This window comes from Sus scrofa, chromosome 1 (genome assembly GCF_000003025.6).
Source record: "Sus scrofa isolate TJ Tabasco breed Duroc chromosome 1, Sscrofa11.1, whole genome shotgun sequence".
Classification (NCBI taxonomy): domain Eukaryota; kingdom Metazoa; phylum Chordata; class Mammalia; order Artiodactyla; family Suidae; genus Sus; species Sus scrofa.
Window position 1 is genome coordinate 118,966,107 of NC_010443.5, and position 15,059 is coordinate 118,981,165.

Here is a 15,059-nt window from a genome sequence, read left to right on the forward strand (position 1 = left end):
GCGAGACTTGTACATTGAAAACTGCAACTCATCATTGAAAGAAATTAAATATGATCTAATTAAAATATGATCTACAAATGGCAGAGCAGATAAGCACATGAAAATATTCTCAGCATCATTTAGTCATTAGGGAAAGGCAAATCTCACCTACAAAGAACTGTTATTTCATGCCCACTAGGATGGCTATAATAAAAAAAGACAATAACACGGAGTTCCTTCATGCCTGAGCGGGTTAAGGGAGCTCCCTGCTTGGTTAGTTTTGTATAGTGTTCTTCAGTTTGTCTAATACTTTCTCATGATTAGATTGAAGAAATATATTTTGGGTGGGGTATTTGATGTTATATGTTTTACTTACAGTGATGCTAATGTTGATCTCATAGTTGTCAGGTTTCTCTGCTATAAAGTTACTATTTTCCCCTTTGGGGAGATACTTTGAGATTTTTGCACACGTCCTATTTCTCCTCATTCTTTCACCTACTGATTTTAGCCTTCACCAGTTGTTGCCTACAACACTTATTACTGAGGCATTTCCTTAAAGGAAATTATCTATTTCCATCTCCCCCTCCATATATTTTAATTGGAATTCTACTATAGGGAAGGGTTGTCCTTTCCTCCCATTTATTTATTTATTCATTTTTGCCTTTATATTACTATGAAATCATGGATATTTATTTTATTATATGGATTATAATCCAATAATCTCATTATTTATTTTATAGTTTCCATTGTCCCACTTGAGGCCTTTGGGAGCTTTCATTAAGTCTGTTCTTGTGCCCTTCGACACGCCTCATTATTTAAAAAATAAACAATTATTGATATGTCACATAAAATTTATCCTTTTATATAATATAATTCAGTGGGGTTTTTTTTTGCATATTCACAGGGTTGTACAACCACCACCAGTATCTAATTTTAGAACATTTTTATCACCCCCCCCAAAGAAATCCCATACCCATTAGTAGTCACTGCCATTTCCCCTTTCCCCTGGGCCCTGGCAACCACTAACCCACTTTCTCTTTCTGTAGACTTACCTGTTCTGGACATTTTATATAAGTAGAATTATACAATATTTGGCCTTTTGTGTCTGGTTTTACCACTTAGTATACCATTTTTTAAGTCTGTCCATGTCATAGCATGTATCAATTCTTTTTATATCTGCATGCTGAATAACAGTTCAATATATGGACATACCACAGGTTGTTTATCCATTTATTCAGTTACTGAATATTTGGGTTCTTCCCACTTTTTGGCTGTTATGATTAATGCTACTATGAGCACTTGTGTAAAGGCTTTCGTGTGAACATATGTCTTCAGTTCTTCTGAATATATACCTACTAATAGAATTGCTGGATCAAATGGTAACTCTATGACTTACAGTTTGAGGAATTGCCAAATTGTTCTCTAAGGAGGGTGTCCTGGAGTTCCTGTTATGGCTCAACAAGTCAAGAACATGACATAGTCTCCATGAGGATGCAGGTTCAATCCCTGGCTTCGCTTAGTGGGGTTAAGGATCTGGCATTGCTGAAAGCTACGGTGTAGGCTATAAATGCTGCTCAGATCTGGTGTTGCTTTGGCTGTGGTGTAGACCGGCAGCTGCAGCTCTGATTCAACCCCTAGCATAGGAACTTCCATATGCTGCAGATACGGCCATATAAGGAAAAAATAAATAAACAAGTAAATAAAGTAAGGATAACAAACTCACCATATGCTAACATGAAACCAAAGTTAAAAAAATTAATTGAGCAGTATCTTCAAGAGAGTTAAGGTCAAGAAAGACTGAAGAATTTTCACTATTGGAGGATACTCAGGAGGCATGACAATGTGAGCTGGATTCTGGACAAGAAAAATATTAGTGGGAAAATACTCAAAATTCAATTGAGGTCTGTAGAGTAGCTTAAAGTATTGTATGAATGTTAATTTCCTGCTTTCAATAATTGCACTATGGTTATGTAAAATGTGTAAATTAGGGGCAGATGGGTAAAGGGTAAACAGAACCCCCTGTACTATTTGTGCAACTCTTCTCCGAGTCTAAAATTATTTCAACATAAAAACTTTTAAATATTTGATTTAAAAAACTATATCCAGATTCAATTTTCTTTGAAAGTAAATTGTGGGCCCCTTTGCTTTATAGGTTGCGAAAGGAATAATGTGAAAGGCAGCAAGCAGCCCAGTGATTTACAACAAAGCACCTTGTCTTGGAAATCCTAGGTTTTAACATTTTCCATGCCACAGTTCTTCCAGTGGGTGGCAGCACTTGACCAGTTTCTCATCAGCAAAACCCAGGAAGAAAGAGGAGATTGAGAAGAGGGAGGTGAAACAATGAGAAATTCTGCACATGGGGATAAAGGTGACATTGTCATTATTTAATGTACAGTCACTATAGGGTGATGCCATTTTTATGGGCACTTAAGTGATGAGGCATGGAGGAAAGAACTTGTAAACAGTGATGTAAGGCTTGGAGGCAAAATAACCTACCCCACCCTATCCCCACCCTTCTCCCACCACAGCCTAGGGCCTCAGGAAGGAGCACTGTTTCCACCAGGTGCCAATGCCACACTCTTGAAAGGATAACAATGGGTGACTTTTGTGAGACTTTTAAAGAATGATACAAAGAAGCTATAAATCATTAATAGTATAAAAGTTTAATAAAATAAGACTGTTATCTAATTTCTTATTGGTTTTTCTGAGAATGGGCAGCCTGGAAAGAACACTCATTTCTCTTTTTTTCTGCTGTCTTCTCTCCCAAACCCAAGAATTTCTCCCATGTAAGTCTAATACCTGACCTCAGTATCTCAGCCATCTTTGGTAGTTGCTGAAACCCAGTCCATCAGGAGATTTATTTAAAAGACCAGAGCCAGGAAGTTCCCGTCATGGCTCAGCAGTAATGAACCTGACTAGTATCCATGAGAATGCAGGTTTGATCCCTGACCTTTCTCAGTGGGTTAAGGATCCAGCGTTGCCATGAGCTGTGGTGTGGGTCACAGACGCAGCTTGGACCTGGTGTTGCTGTAGCTGTGGCATAGGCTGGCAGCTGTAGCTTTGATTAAACCCCTAGCCTGGGAACTTCCATATGCCTCGGATGCAGCATATGGAATATATGGCATATAAGACAAAAAATAAATAAAAATAAAAAATAAAAAACCATAGCCAGCAAGCATCAGAACTTCAAGCCAAGACTTTGAGGAGACCAAGTCCTCCCTCCACAGGGCAGAAACCTGTCCTAAGCCCCTGCCTTTTGTGAAGGAGTTGACTCCAGTGACAGGGAGGGGATGATTTCTGGCCCTGGGCACCAAGGATTCCACAGTGAAGCTGAGTTGTGCCAGCTAAGGTGAACCCTCCCCATAGTAGTTAAGACATAATATGTGTATTTTAATAATGTTATATTCTGGAGTTCCCTTATGGTGCGTTGTCACTGCCGTGGTTTGGGTTGCTGCTGTAGTGCCAGTTCAGTCCCTGGCCAGACATCCACAATGCCCCAGGCATAGCTAAAAACAAATAGAAAAACAAAAACAAAACTTGTGGTTACTGAAGGGGACAGGTGGGTTGAAAGATGGGTTGGGGGTTTGGGATTGGCATATGCACACTATTGTGTATTGAATGGATGGTCATTGGAGACCCACTGTATAGCACAGTGAACTTTACTCAATATTCTGGGATAACCTATATGAAAATGGCTATATGTATGTGTGTAACTGAATCACTTCTCTGTAAGGCAGAAATTAACACATTATAAATCAACTATACTTTAATAAAATTAAAATAAAAAGAATCATTTCCAATAGGAGCTGTTCTTGAGTTTCTGGTCCAGCCCCTGTGGGGGCCACTGAGGGCTGCTATCTCTGCGGACATCTCAAGGTCTAGTCCAAATCAGCCTTGAGGGAGCTGGAGGGCCCAGTACACAGGCGGCTCTTCTCCTCGGCTCCTCCTGAGAAAGGTCAGACATGATCCCATGGTCTGTCTGCTTTGGGTATACTGAAGTCCCACACAACTTGCCTTCCCTCCAACACTGAGTCCCCGAAGTTCACTTTTACCCAGAATACACTGAGGCCCAAAGCACAGGTTACAGTCCCAGACCTTTTGTGCTGCCTTGGAGCCTCTTGCCACATCTGCAGCTGAATGTGACAGGATGTGGGTAAGAGGGCCTGACGACTGTGATGCAAGAATCCCTGGCTTTACATAACACATGGTGCTCTGCTGACCATGCAAAACTTAATACAAGGACTCAACCCCCACAAAGAGGCAACTCAGGAAAGAGCCATGCATGGCTGCAAACACACCCCACTCTCAGTTGCCAAAACACTTGTTTTAACCAGAACGAAAATGAAAATATAGCCCAGCCCTGTTACCCTACCCTCATCTGGTAACCTTCATTTTAAGAACTCCAAGTTCTGGGAGAAACAAACAGAAAACACAGTTTGTTTTTTAACTTCAGTTGACATTAAAAAAAATTTTTTTAAACATAGAGTTGGTTTATAATGTTGTGCCAATTTCTGCTATACAGCAAAGTGACCCAGTTATACATATATATGCATTACTTTTCTTATATTACCTTCCATTAAGGGCTATCCCAAGACTTTTTTTTTTTTTTTTTTTTTTTTTTTTTTGCTGCCCTGTGGCATATGACAGATCCTGGACCAGGGGTAATATCCAAGCCAGAGCTGCAACCTACACCACAGCTATGGCAATGACGGATCCTTAACTCACTGCCCTGGCCCAGGATTGAACTGGTGCCTCCACAGAGAGAAAGCAGAATCATTAACCCACTGCACCACAGACTTTTTTTTTTTTTTTTAATCTTTTTGTCTTTTTAGCACCACACCCGGGGCATATGTAGGTTCCCAAGGTAGGGGTCCAATCGGAGCTGTAGTCACTGGCCTACACCACAGCCACAGCCAACTACGAGAGATCCCAGCCGTGTCTTTGACCCACACCCCAGCTCATGGCAATGCCGGATCCTTAACCCATTGAGCAAGGCAAGGGATCCAACATGCATCCTCATTAATGCTAGTCGGGTTTGTTAACCACTGAGCCAGGACTGGAACTCCCATAGACATCTTTTAAAAATAACTTTTTAGGAAGTTCCTGTTGTGGCACAGTGGAAACAAATCTGACTAGTATCCATGAGGATGTAGGTCCAATCTCTGGCCTCACTCAGTGGGTTAAGGATCTGGCGTTGGCATGAGCTGTGGTGTAGGTTGCAGACATGGCTTGAATCTGGCATTGCTGTGGCTGTGGCACAGGCCAATAGCTGCAGCTCAGATTCAACCCCTAGGCTGGGAACTTCCATAAGCCTAGTGTGTGGCCCCAAGAAGCAAAAAAAAAAAAAAAAAAACCCACAACTTTTATATAATCAGAAGAACAGTTTCACATTTAACCAAAAAAATTAAATTATGTAATTATTTTCCTTAATAGATAATTCCCAGTTAAAATTCAATTTCTCAGGAATCTGAAAAGTAATATATACATAAAAATAAATCACCACGTGCTAACACAACATTGTAAAGCAACTATACTTCAAATAAAATGATAAAATTAAAAAAATTAAATGTCCTTTGTAGTGGATTGTCTAAATTAGGATCCAGTAATAAGATCCCACATTGCACTTGCTTTTGTGTCCCTATTATCTTTTTTTTAATTGATCTTTTTTATCATTTATTTATATATATATTTTTTCTATTGTACAGCATGGTGACTCAGTTACACGTACATGCATACATTCTTTTTTCTCACATTATGTGTTCCATCATAATTGACTACACAGAGTTCCCAGTGCTACACACCAGGATCCCATTGCTAATCCATCCCGAAGGCAACATTCTGCACCTATTTACCCCAAGCTCCCAGTCCCTCCCACTCCCTCCCTTTCCCCCTTGGCAACCACAAGTCTGTTCTCCAAGTCCATGATTTTCTTTTCTGTGGAAAGGTTCATTTGTGCCCTATATTAGATTCCAGATATAAGTGATATCATATGGTATTTGTCTTTCTCTTTCTGAATTACTTCACTCAGTATGAGAGTCTCTAGTTCCATCCATGTTGCTGCAAATGGCATTATGTCATTCTTTTTTATGGCTGAGTAGTATTCATTGTGTATATATACACCACATCTTCTTTATCCAATCATCTATCTGTAGACATTTAGGTTGATTCCATGTCTTGGTTATTGTGAATAGTGCTGCAATGAACATGCGGGTGTATGTGTCTTTTTTAATTAGAGTTTTGTCTGGATATATGCCTATTGTCTTTTGATCTACGGCGTTCCATTTTCTCTGCTACTGACTGACTGGAGCCTGGGGTCAGGTGACCTGAAGAAAGCCTGCCTCCTTGGTGTGTCTGATGACTTCCTCTGGTTGTAGTTTGGCTTGTTTGTTCATCCCTTGACTTTCCTGTAACCTGGAAGTTATATCTAAAAGTTAGAGATTCAGGTTAAACCTGAGTCCATATGTATTTTTATAACGTGCATAGAAAAGCTGAATGGGAAAAATGACAACCATATATTCATAATGTATCATACATATATCAGCTGGTACTGCTCAATTAAGGCACATTTATCTTAATCTCATGAATCACAAAACCTACTTACTTAACCAGTTAATTTTATGGATGGGAGTCTCCTTATAATTCTATCTTTAAAATCTTGAAAGTCAGAAATGTGTGGTCTAAAATGGCATAGAAGAAATTGACATAAAAGAACTCAAGAAACACCCCTGCTTTCTCTTGAGAAATGAATCTGTTTCCAGTTTTTGACTCACAGTCCTACCCTGACCCCACTCCTGGTTCTGGTCCCCATCCAGCCCCGTCTACTTCACACCTGCTCTGCTTGGTCCATACCTCAGCCCTAACCCCATAAGGGACAAATCAAGAGCAGTGATGACAAATCCAGGTTGAAGTTCTACTTTGTTTCTCACAGTTGACAAATGCTCCTAATTTACTCCAAATGCTAAATAATTTCCTGCATTTTATAGAATAAATTATTTGTTCTGTGAGCTTGTGTCTTACAGGAAGGAGTCACCTTAAAGTGGTCTTGACCATTTCTTCTGTTCTAGGAAAGGTGGAGCCTTTGCACCATTCTTAACACAGTCAGCTCTGCCCCCTGTCATGGTGATCATGGGACACTGGGCAGCTGCTGGCAAGGATAAGCTCCTTCCTCAAGTGCTAAGTTACCTCAGAGTAAATCAGGCTGTTAAAAAAAAAGTAAGGGGCCAAAAAAAGGTGGAGGATGAGGCAAGGAGGCAGAATTCTGTGCTCATATGCAGGTAAAAAACAAGGCGGGGGGCAATAAGGGTACATCTATTTACACATCCCTGAATATATATGGGCTATTTCTTTTTTTTTCTTTCTAGGGCCACACCTGCGGCATATGGATGTTCCCAGGCTAGGGGTCAAATTGGAGCAGCAGCTGCTGGCCTACACCACAGCCACAGCAATGCCAGATCTGAGCTGCATCTGTGAGCTATGCCCAACCTGTGCTGCAGCTTGTGGTAAGACCGTATCCTTAACCTGCTGAGCGAGGGCAGGAATGGAATCCGCATCCTCTTGGACACTATGTTGAGTTCATAACCTGCTGAGCTACAAGGGGAACTCCTATATAGGCTATTTCTGGAAGGTTATATAAGAGTCTGATGGGTATAATTGTAGGGAGACTGAGGGTATGGGGTGGGAGGAAGACTAATTTAACTGTATAAGCTTTTGTATTGTTTGAATTTTTTTTTTTTAACATGTGCATGTATGACTTTTTCAACCACAAGTTTTTTGGATGCTTGTTTAATGCATTGATCCATAAGGGAACCATTCTCAGCAGGATTTGCATTTTCACATGTCTTCAGCTAAAGACATCTGTTGACGATAACATTTCAGATGGCTTGTTATCAGGGAAGGGAAGGCATTTTATCCAGAAGAAGGTTTTTCCCAAGGCTTCTGAAATTATGATGACAGCTCAGAATGGGCCCCACCACATTTCTGAGAAAGGGTAGTGGGGTTACGCTTCGCAGAGACAGAATGCCCTGGTTAGTCAGGGGTGGCTGGGCCTATATCACCTCTCTTTACCATCTCTCTCCCCCAGCCAGAGCAGAGAGAGGTATTTTTAACCTTGGTGTTGGCTTACACAGAGGTTCAGGTATTCTCCAGGGCATACTGTGAGACAAGAAAGCTGAGATCTGACACTTAGACTCATTTGCCCTACCTCAATGTGCTGGTTTTATGCACCTTGGAGAATTGGACTGTAAAAGCTGTAATAAGTGAAAACTATTTATTACACCTCCTCCAAAACTGTGGGATATTGTCTTTCTTTTGTTTCTGACACAGAAGTGGAGTGCCAGGATGGGAAGCTATCCAGACCCCCTACCCCAAGGGGAAGGAGATGGAAAAATTACCTCCACATCACCTGCCTTAACTATACCAGGAAGAGAAACCATATGTGGGTCTATTACCAAAGAACAAGAATTACAGGTAGGCCATGTCAGTAGGTCCTCTTCAGAAGGTGGTGTGCATTAGTCATAAGCTCTAATGGCACATGCCTGAGACACATCAAGTCAACAGGAAATTGATCATGGTGTCTATGGGATGAAGACAAAGTTGAAGTGTGTGTGCTACACAGAAAGATTGATGCTTAGGAAATTGGGGGATCATGGATTTTTTTTCTTACCAAATGAGAGAGTGAAGGGATACTGATTTACAGATTTATTAACAAAAGAGGGATGCAGACATATCACTTAGGTAAATATATATCCCTGTAACCCACTGGCAAAGCAAGTGCTGGGCTAGAAAGTAACTTGTCTGGTCCCATTTGGAAATAATCATCCCTTCCCTTAGGAGAAAAGAAGGTAAACTTAAGCAGGTAGTGAGTTTGCTTCAAATAAGAAATAATGGAAGGAGTTTGCTTTGTGGCTCAGTGAGTTAAGAAACTGACCAGTATCCATGAGGATGTGGGTTCGATCTCTAGCCTACCTCAGTGGGTTAAGGATCTGGCGTTGTTGCAAGCTATGGTGTAGGTCACAGATGCAGCTCTGATTCGATCCCTGGCCCAGGAACTTCCATATTCCTTAGTTATGGCCCTAAAAACGGCTGGGGCGGGGGGAGAAAAAGAAATAATGGGAAGTTACAAGCCTATCAAAATTCTGATTACAAGGCTACGTGATCCTTTCATTCCATAGCTTTCCAAAAAATGGAGCACATTGATCAATCTAAATCACACTCTGTCCAGGGGTTTTGTGTTTACACTGGTCTAAGAATAAGGTTGCTCCCAGCCGTCTCTCAGATCACGGTAAACAAAGAATTGGCTGCTCTCATGTCACTGACATAGAATGCTCCCAGTTACTGGTCAGGAAAGGGTAATATACAGTGTTTAACTGACTGTTTTGTTCCAGATTCCAGATTCCAAATGCTTTGGAAGGAGCATTCAGGGAGCCCTCAGGGCTGCATGGGAGGAAGGTCGGTTCCAGATTTTGAAGTCACCTCAAAGAGGTAGCCTTGGTACCCGACTGTTCTCAGCTGTGGCCCCTTGCCAACTTCCTTTGCTGCTTCCCAGCTGTTCATCTCTTTTCTTCATGTTGGTCTTATCTGTTAGCTTTTTAAAAATCAAACTCTAAAACCATGAAATAAAATTGACCACACAGTTATATAACTATTAAGATTTTACATTCCACTTAACATTTTTATTTCTTCAACAATATGAAATGACACAATTGATGGAAGAAACCTAAAATCTTGGAAACTTTAAAACTCAGCATTAATTTACATACTAAGTTCCCATATAGTAAGTGACTTCATGTGGTTATAGTCTAATAACTATTGCTACATAAACTTAACCAAACAATCTTGGTTCTTCTGTCTCACTTCTTAATTGGAAGAGGAATCTGGAAATTGTTGCCAAATAAGCTGCATGAGTCACAACAGGTGACTGTATTTTCCTTTCTGGTGTGAGGCAGTGCAAGATAAATTTAGTTTCTATTATTTGTGTTGTTTCTCAGGAAGAGCAGGACTTGCGAAACAATTTAGGGTTACTGATCTGATCCACTTCAATGTTCATTTCCTTCAGGGTTGTTTCTAAGAAAATAACGGAAGGTCTTTTCATTAACTCCTCGAAGACTCTCTGTGAATCAGGCCTCAAATGTGATCTTTATGTGGTTAAAACATATTTGGATCATTTAATATCCAAAATCATTCCTATGGTTAATGTAGTCTGTTCAAATAATAATTCACAGGGTTTTTTTTTTTTTTTTTTTTTTTTTTTTGGCCTCACCCACAGCATGTGGAAGTTCCTGGGCCAGGGATAGAACCAACACTACAGCTGTAACCAGAGCCACAGAAGTGTCAACACCAGATCCTTAATCTGCTGAGCCATGAGGGAACTCCCAGCTCACAGATTTTTGACCCTTTGCTTCTCATTTTCTATTCACTCATTTCATAAACATGAAATCAGCCCCTTCAGTGTCTGGGATTGCCTTATGAACTGTGGGACAGAATTGGCCTCTGATTTCAAGGAAATAGTTGGTGGCTAATTCTAAGGTAGCACAAATGGCAATAAATCATGTGTGTATAAATGCTAAGAGTTTAAGGTGGTGGTGGTGGTAGTGGGGTGATTCCTATGGGAGATGACTCTCAAAGCTGTAGGAGAAAGAACAGTGAAGTTGGTACTTAAGAAAACAATAGCATTTGAGGAGTTCCCGTCGTGGCTCAGTAGTTAACAAATCTGACTAGGAACCATGAGGTTGCAGGTTCAGTCCCTGGCCTTGCTCAGTGGGTTAACGATCCGGTGTTGCCGTGAGCTGTGGTGTAGGTTGCAGACGCAGCTCGGATCCCGCGTTGCTGTGGCTCTGGTGTAGGCCGGTGGCTGCAGCTCCAATTCGACCCCTAGCCTGGGAACTTCCATATGCAGCAGGAGCAGCCCTAGAAAAGGCAAAAAGACAAAAAAAAAAAAAAAGAAAACAATAGTATTTGAGGCACTGCTGGCCACAGGGCAGACTGGATACTCTGAATAGAACCTCCAACAAAACAACTAGACCTGCAAAGAAATACACTGAGATTGTAGGAAGTAAGGGAAATTTCCCTGGAGCAGAGATTAAAAGGCTGGCTGAAACCAGAGTGGTGAATAAAAAGCAGGGAGGAAAACTGCAGTTACCCCAAGGGCAAATCCTCATGAAGACACTGCAAAGCCTGTGTTGGTCTTTTGCTCAGGCTGCCATAACAAAAGACCACAGATTGGGGGTGGGTGGGGTAGGAGGGCACTAAAACAACAGGAATTTCTGTTTCACAATCCTGGAAGTTAGAAGTCCAACATCTAGGTGCTGGCAGGGTTGGGTTCTCCAGAGGTCTCTCTCCTTGGCCTAAAGATTGTCGCCCTCTTGCTGCCTCTTCACACAATCCCTGTGCTCAGGTCTTTCTAAGGCCTCTTCTGGTAATGACACTGGTCATATTGGATTAGGACTCCATCCTAACTGTCTATTTTAATTTTTTCAAGTCCTTATCTTCTAGTATGGTTACACACCGAGGTACTGAGAATTGGGACTTAGGTACTGAGAACATAGGAATTAGGGAGGAGGAGGGAGGCACACTTCAGCCCTTAACAGAGTCTAAGCCTTTGGTCATGACTCCAGACTAAGCCAAGAATTCTGGAAGTGTTCAAAAGGTCTCAGTAGGTAGTGACCCCTGCATGCAGGTTACATGAAAATTTCCTTTGAAGAAAGTAACCCAATCTTAGATCTTAAGGGTCCTTGTAGATTAATAGCAAACACATATGCACTCATTACCAAAGCTCAGTAAGAAAAAAAGGCACCATCAGTGAGCAGAAAAGGCAACAAAATTAGAGCCACCCAAAACTTTAAATATTAGTGTCACTGAAGATTCAATGAACTATCAAGTTAAGAAGGAAAAAAGAAGAGAATTTTATTTGAGTCAACCTGAGGATTATAACCCAAGAAACAGAGTCTCAGTGCCACCTGTCAAAAGTCGAATGTATAATCATATACTTTTTTGAGACAAATGATTATCCATTAAAATGACATACTGATATTTTACATAAATTTCCCCAGGATACGTAGGGCTGGTGAGCACACACAAAGCAAGCACTGAGTCACCATGACCCCCTACAGAGCTGGGAAAGCACACTATTCTTTTAAGAAGACATTGCTAGCCTTAGAAGAAAGACTAAAAAATTGATCTTTACGGTCCAGCAGGCACTCCCATCTTTGAGGAGCTCTGGCTAATGTGTAATGCAGGTGCCCACTGCACCTGAGGGAGGGAGGAGGTCCAAACAAACACAAAGAAAATTTTATGTTTAATTTTTTTCTTGACCTGCCTTAAAATATAAATTTTATTTCATCACTGGAATTATCAAAAAAAAGACTATATGATCATAATATATGAATAATAAAGTTCGAATCACAGAAATGGAAAAAAGAGATGGTAAAAATGATGGGTTTGATTGGAAAAAGATCTGTTTAAAATACAAACTACAGGAGTTCTCATTGTGGTGCAGCGGAAATGAATACAACTAGGAAACATGAGGTTGCAGGTTTGATCCCTGGCCTCGCTCAGTGGGTTAAGGATCCCGTGTTGTTGTGGCTGTGGTATGGGCCGGTGGCTACAGCACCAATTAGATCCCTAGCCTGGGAACCTCCATATGCCTCAGATGTGGCCCTAAAAAGATAAATAAATAAATAAATAAATATCTTAAGAAATTAACCAAAGTGTAGCACAGAGAGAAAAGACATAGGAAAAAGACAATGTTTAGCAAATGTCTAAACAGTCTCAGAAGGAGAAAGAGAGAAGGCAAAAGAGGCAGTATTTAAAGAGATCATTGCTGAGTATTTTCCAGAATGATGAAAGACAAGAATTCACAGATAAAGAACAGTCTATACCAAGGAAGGTAAATTTCTTAAAAATCTAAACTTAATTGTATTCTGCAGAACACCAAAAACAAAGAAAATGTCTTTTCTCAGAGAGAAAGGCAGATCACCTACAAATGCACAGTTATTGGAATGAGAGTGGATAGTGAAATAATACTTTCAAAGTTGGAGAAAAAAAACAGCTGACAACCTAAGATCCTATATCCAGCAAAACCATTTTCTAAGAACAATAATGAAATGAAGGTATTTTCTGATAAACATAACTGGAATTTGGAGTTCTTATTGTGGCTCAGTAGGTTAAGAACCTAACTAGTATCCATGAGGATGAGGGTTCCATCACTGGCCTCACTCAGTGGCTTTTGGATCCAGTGTAGGCCAGCAGCTGCAGCTCTGATTCAATCCTTAGTCTAGGAACTTCCATATGCCACAAGTGCAGCTCCAGAAAGGGAAAAGAAAACAAACAAACAAACAAACAAAAAGCCAAAACCATGCAACTGGAATTTGCCACCAAAAAACAGGCATGAAGGGAATTTCTAAAGGATTTTTACTTTGGGTTCCCCCGAGATTATACCCTGATTAGAGTGCAAGTAGTTTGAGAAGGGATCCCAGGAAATACTTGTAGGCAAGTGAGGAAGTAAGAGAGGAAAGAAAAGGAAACCAGAAAATGTGCATCATCATGCAGGTCACCACCATGGGTGATAGGAACTTCATCCCACTGAGGGTCCCTGGGGCCATCATAGGAAGTGTCCCAGTTGTCGAAGAGCAAGAGAGCTGGGCCATCCACCAACTTCCTTCAGACTTCATTTGAAGGCTGCTCCTCAGAGGCGTTGCTTGCCTGCACACTCTTGCCTGAACCTGGCAGGAGGAGCAGGGCTGTAGCAGCCAGACGGAGCCCTTAAGCCACTCTTGAGTGTTGGAAATAGGCCTGGCAGAGCTTGGAAATGATAAGTGTTAAGGGGATATGAAGGGCCACCTGCAAAGCCCCACTCCCCATGTACTGCAGGAAAACTGGAAAGTGTTTGTGGATGGAGAATGTCTGGTGTGTTATAAGGATGAGTCAATAAGCTGGCAGCCATGTAGGTACATCCAAACATACACTATTAGAATAACATAATTATTAGGATCTAATTCGTAGTCCAACACAAAATGAAACAGAGAATAACTACAATATTAGATACTAGCATCTTTTTAAAAATAAATTTTATTGGAATAAATTGACTTACAAAGTTGTGTTTGCATCTTTTAAACTAGAGTCTGCATTATGGGCAACAAATTAAAAGCTAGGCTCCATTAGGTCCTAAAAGAATACAATTTGGCCATCAGATTGGTATAAGGAGGATAAAGGTATGTCATAGGGGGTTGCCTGATGGAAGAGTAGCTTGAAGGGAAGCTTGAAGCACCGTAAGCTTCCAGAAATGGCAAGCTTGGCAGGAGTGGAGGGATGCTGGTGGGGTAAGGCTGGAGAAGTGGGTCAAGGGGAGGACAGCTGGAGAAAAATCTTCAAAACCTAACATTTTATCCTGTAGGCCAGCATAATTTTTTTTTTAATCACATTAAAATGTTTTGGAGTTCCCGTCATGGCTCAGTTGTTAACGAATCCGACTAGGAACCATGAGGTTGTCGGTTCGGCCCCTGCCCTTGCACCTGTGAAGACGAGGGTTTGATCCCTGGCCTTGCTCAGTGGGTTAAGGATCCGGCGTTGCCATGAGCTGTGGTGTTGAAGATGCAGCTCGGATCCTGTGTTGCTGTGGCTGTGGTATAGGCCAGTGGCTACAGCTCCAATTAGACCCCTAGGCTGGGAATCTCCATATGCTGAGGGAGCAGCCCTAGATAAAGGCAAAAAAAGACCAAAAAATAAATAAATAAATAAATAAAATAAAATAAAATAAAATGTTTTAAGCTTGTACTCCTATACATAACGTTTGTACTCTCTACTAATATGAACATTATAAAACATATACTCAAAATTTTCCTAATGAAGTAGATTAGTTAGATAAGCATTTTAAAAATAATCTTTAATATTTGCTTTTCCTAAACAATAAGCAATAAGATGGGCTATGATTCATTATTTTGGAAATCGTGACATATGGAAGATGGGAGTATTTTGACATTGGGTTTTAGTGGCTGTCATGACTGATAAAAGACCCCTTATGCAATTAAAGTGGGCCCAAAGGAAGACAGGTGCTTATAAATCATGATAATTTTGTTTTCAGTCCC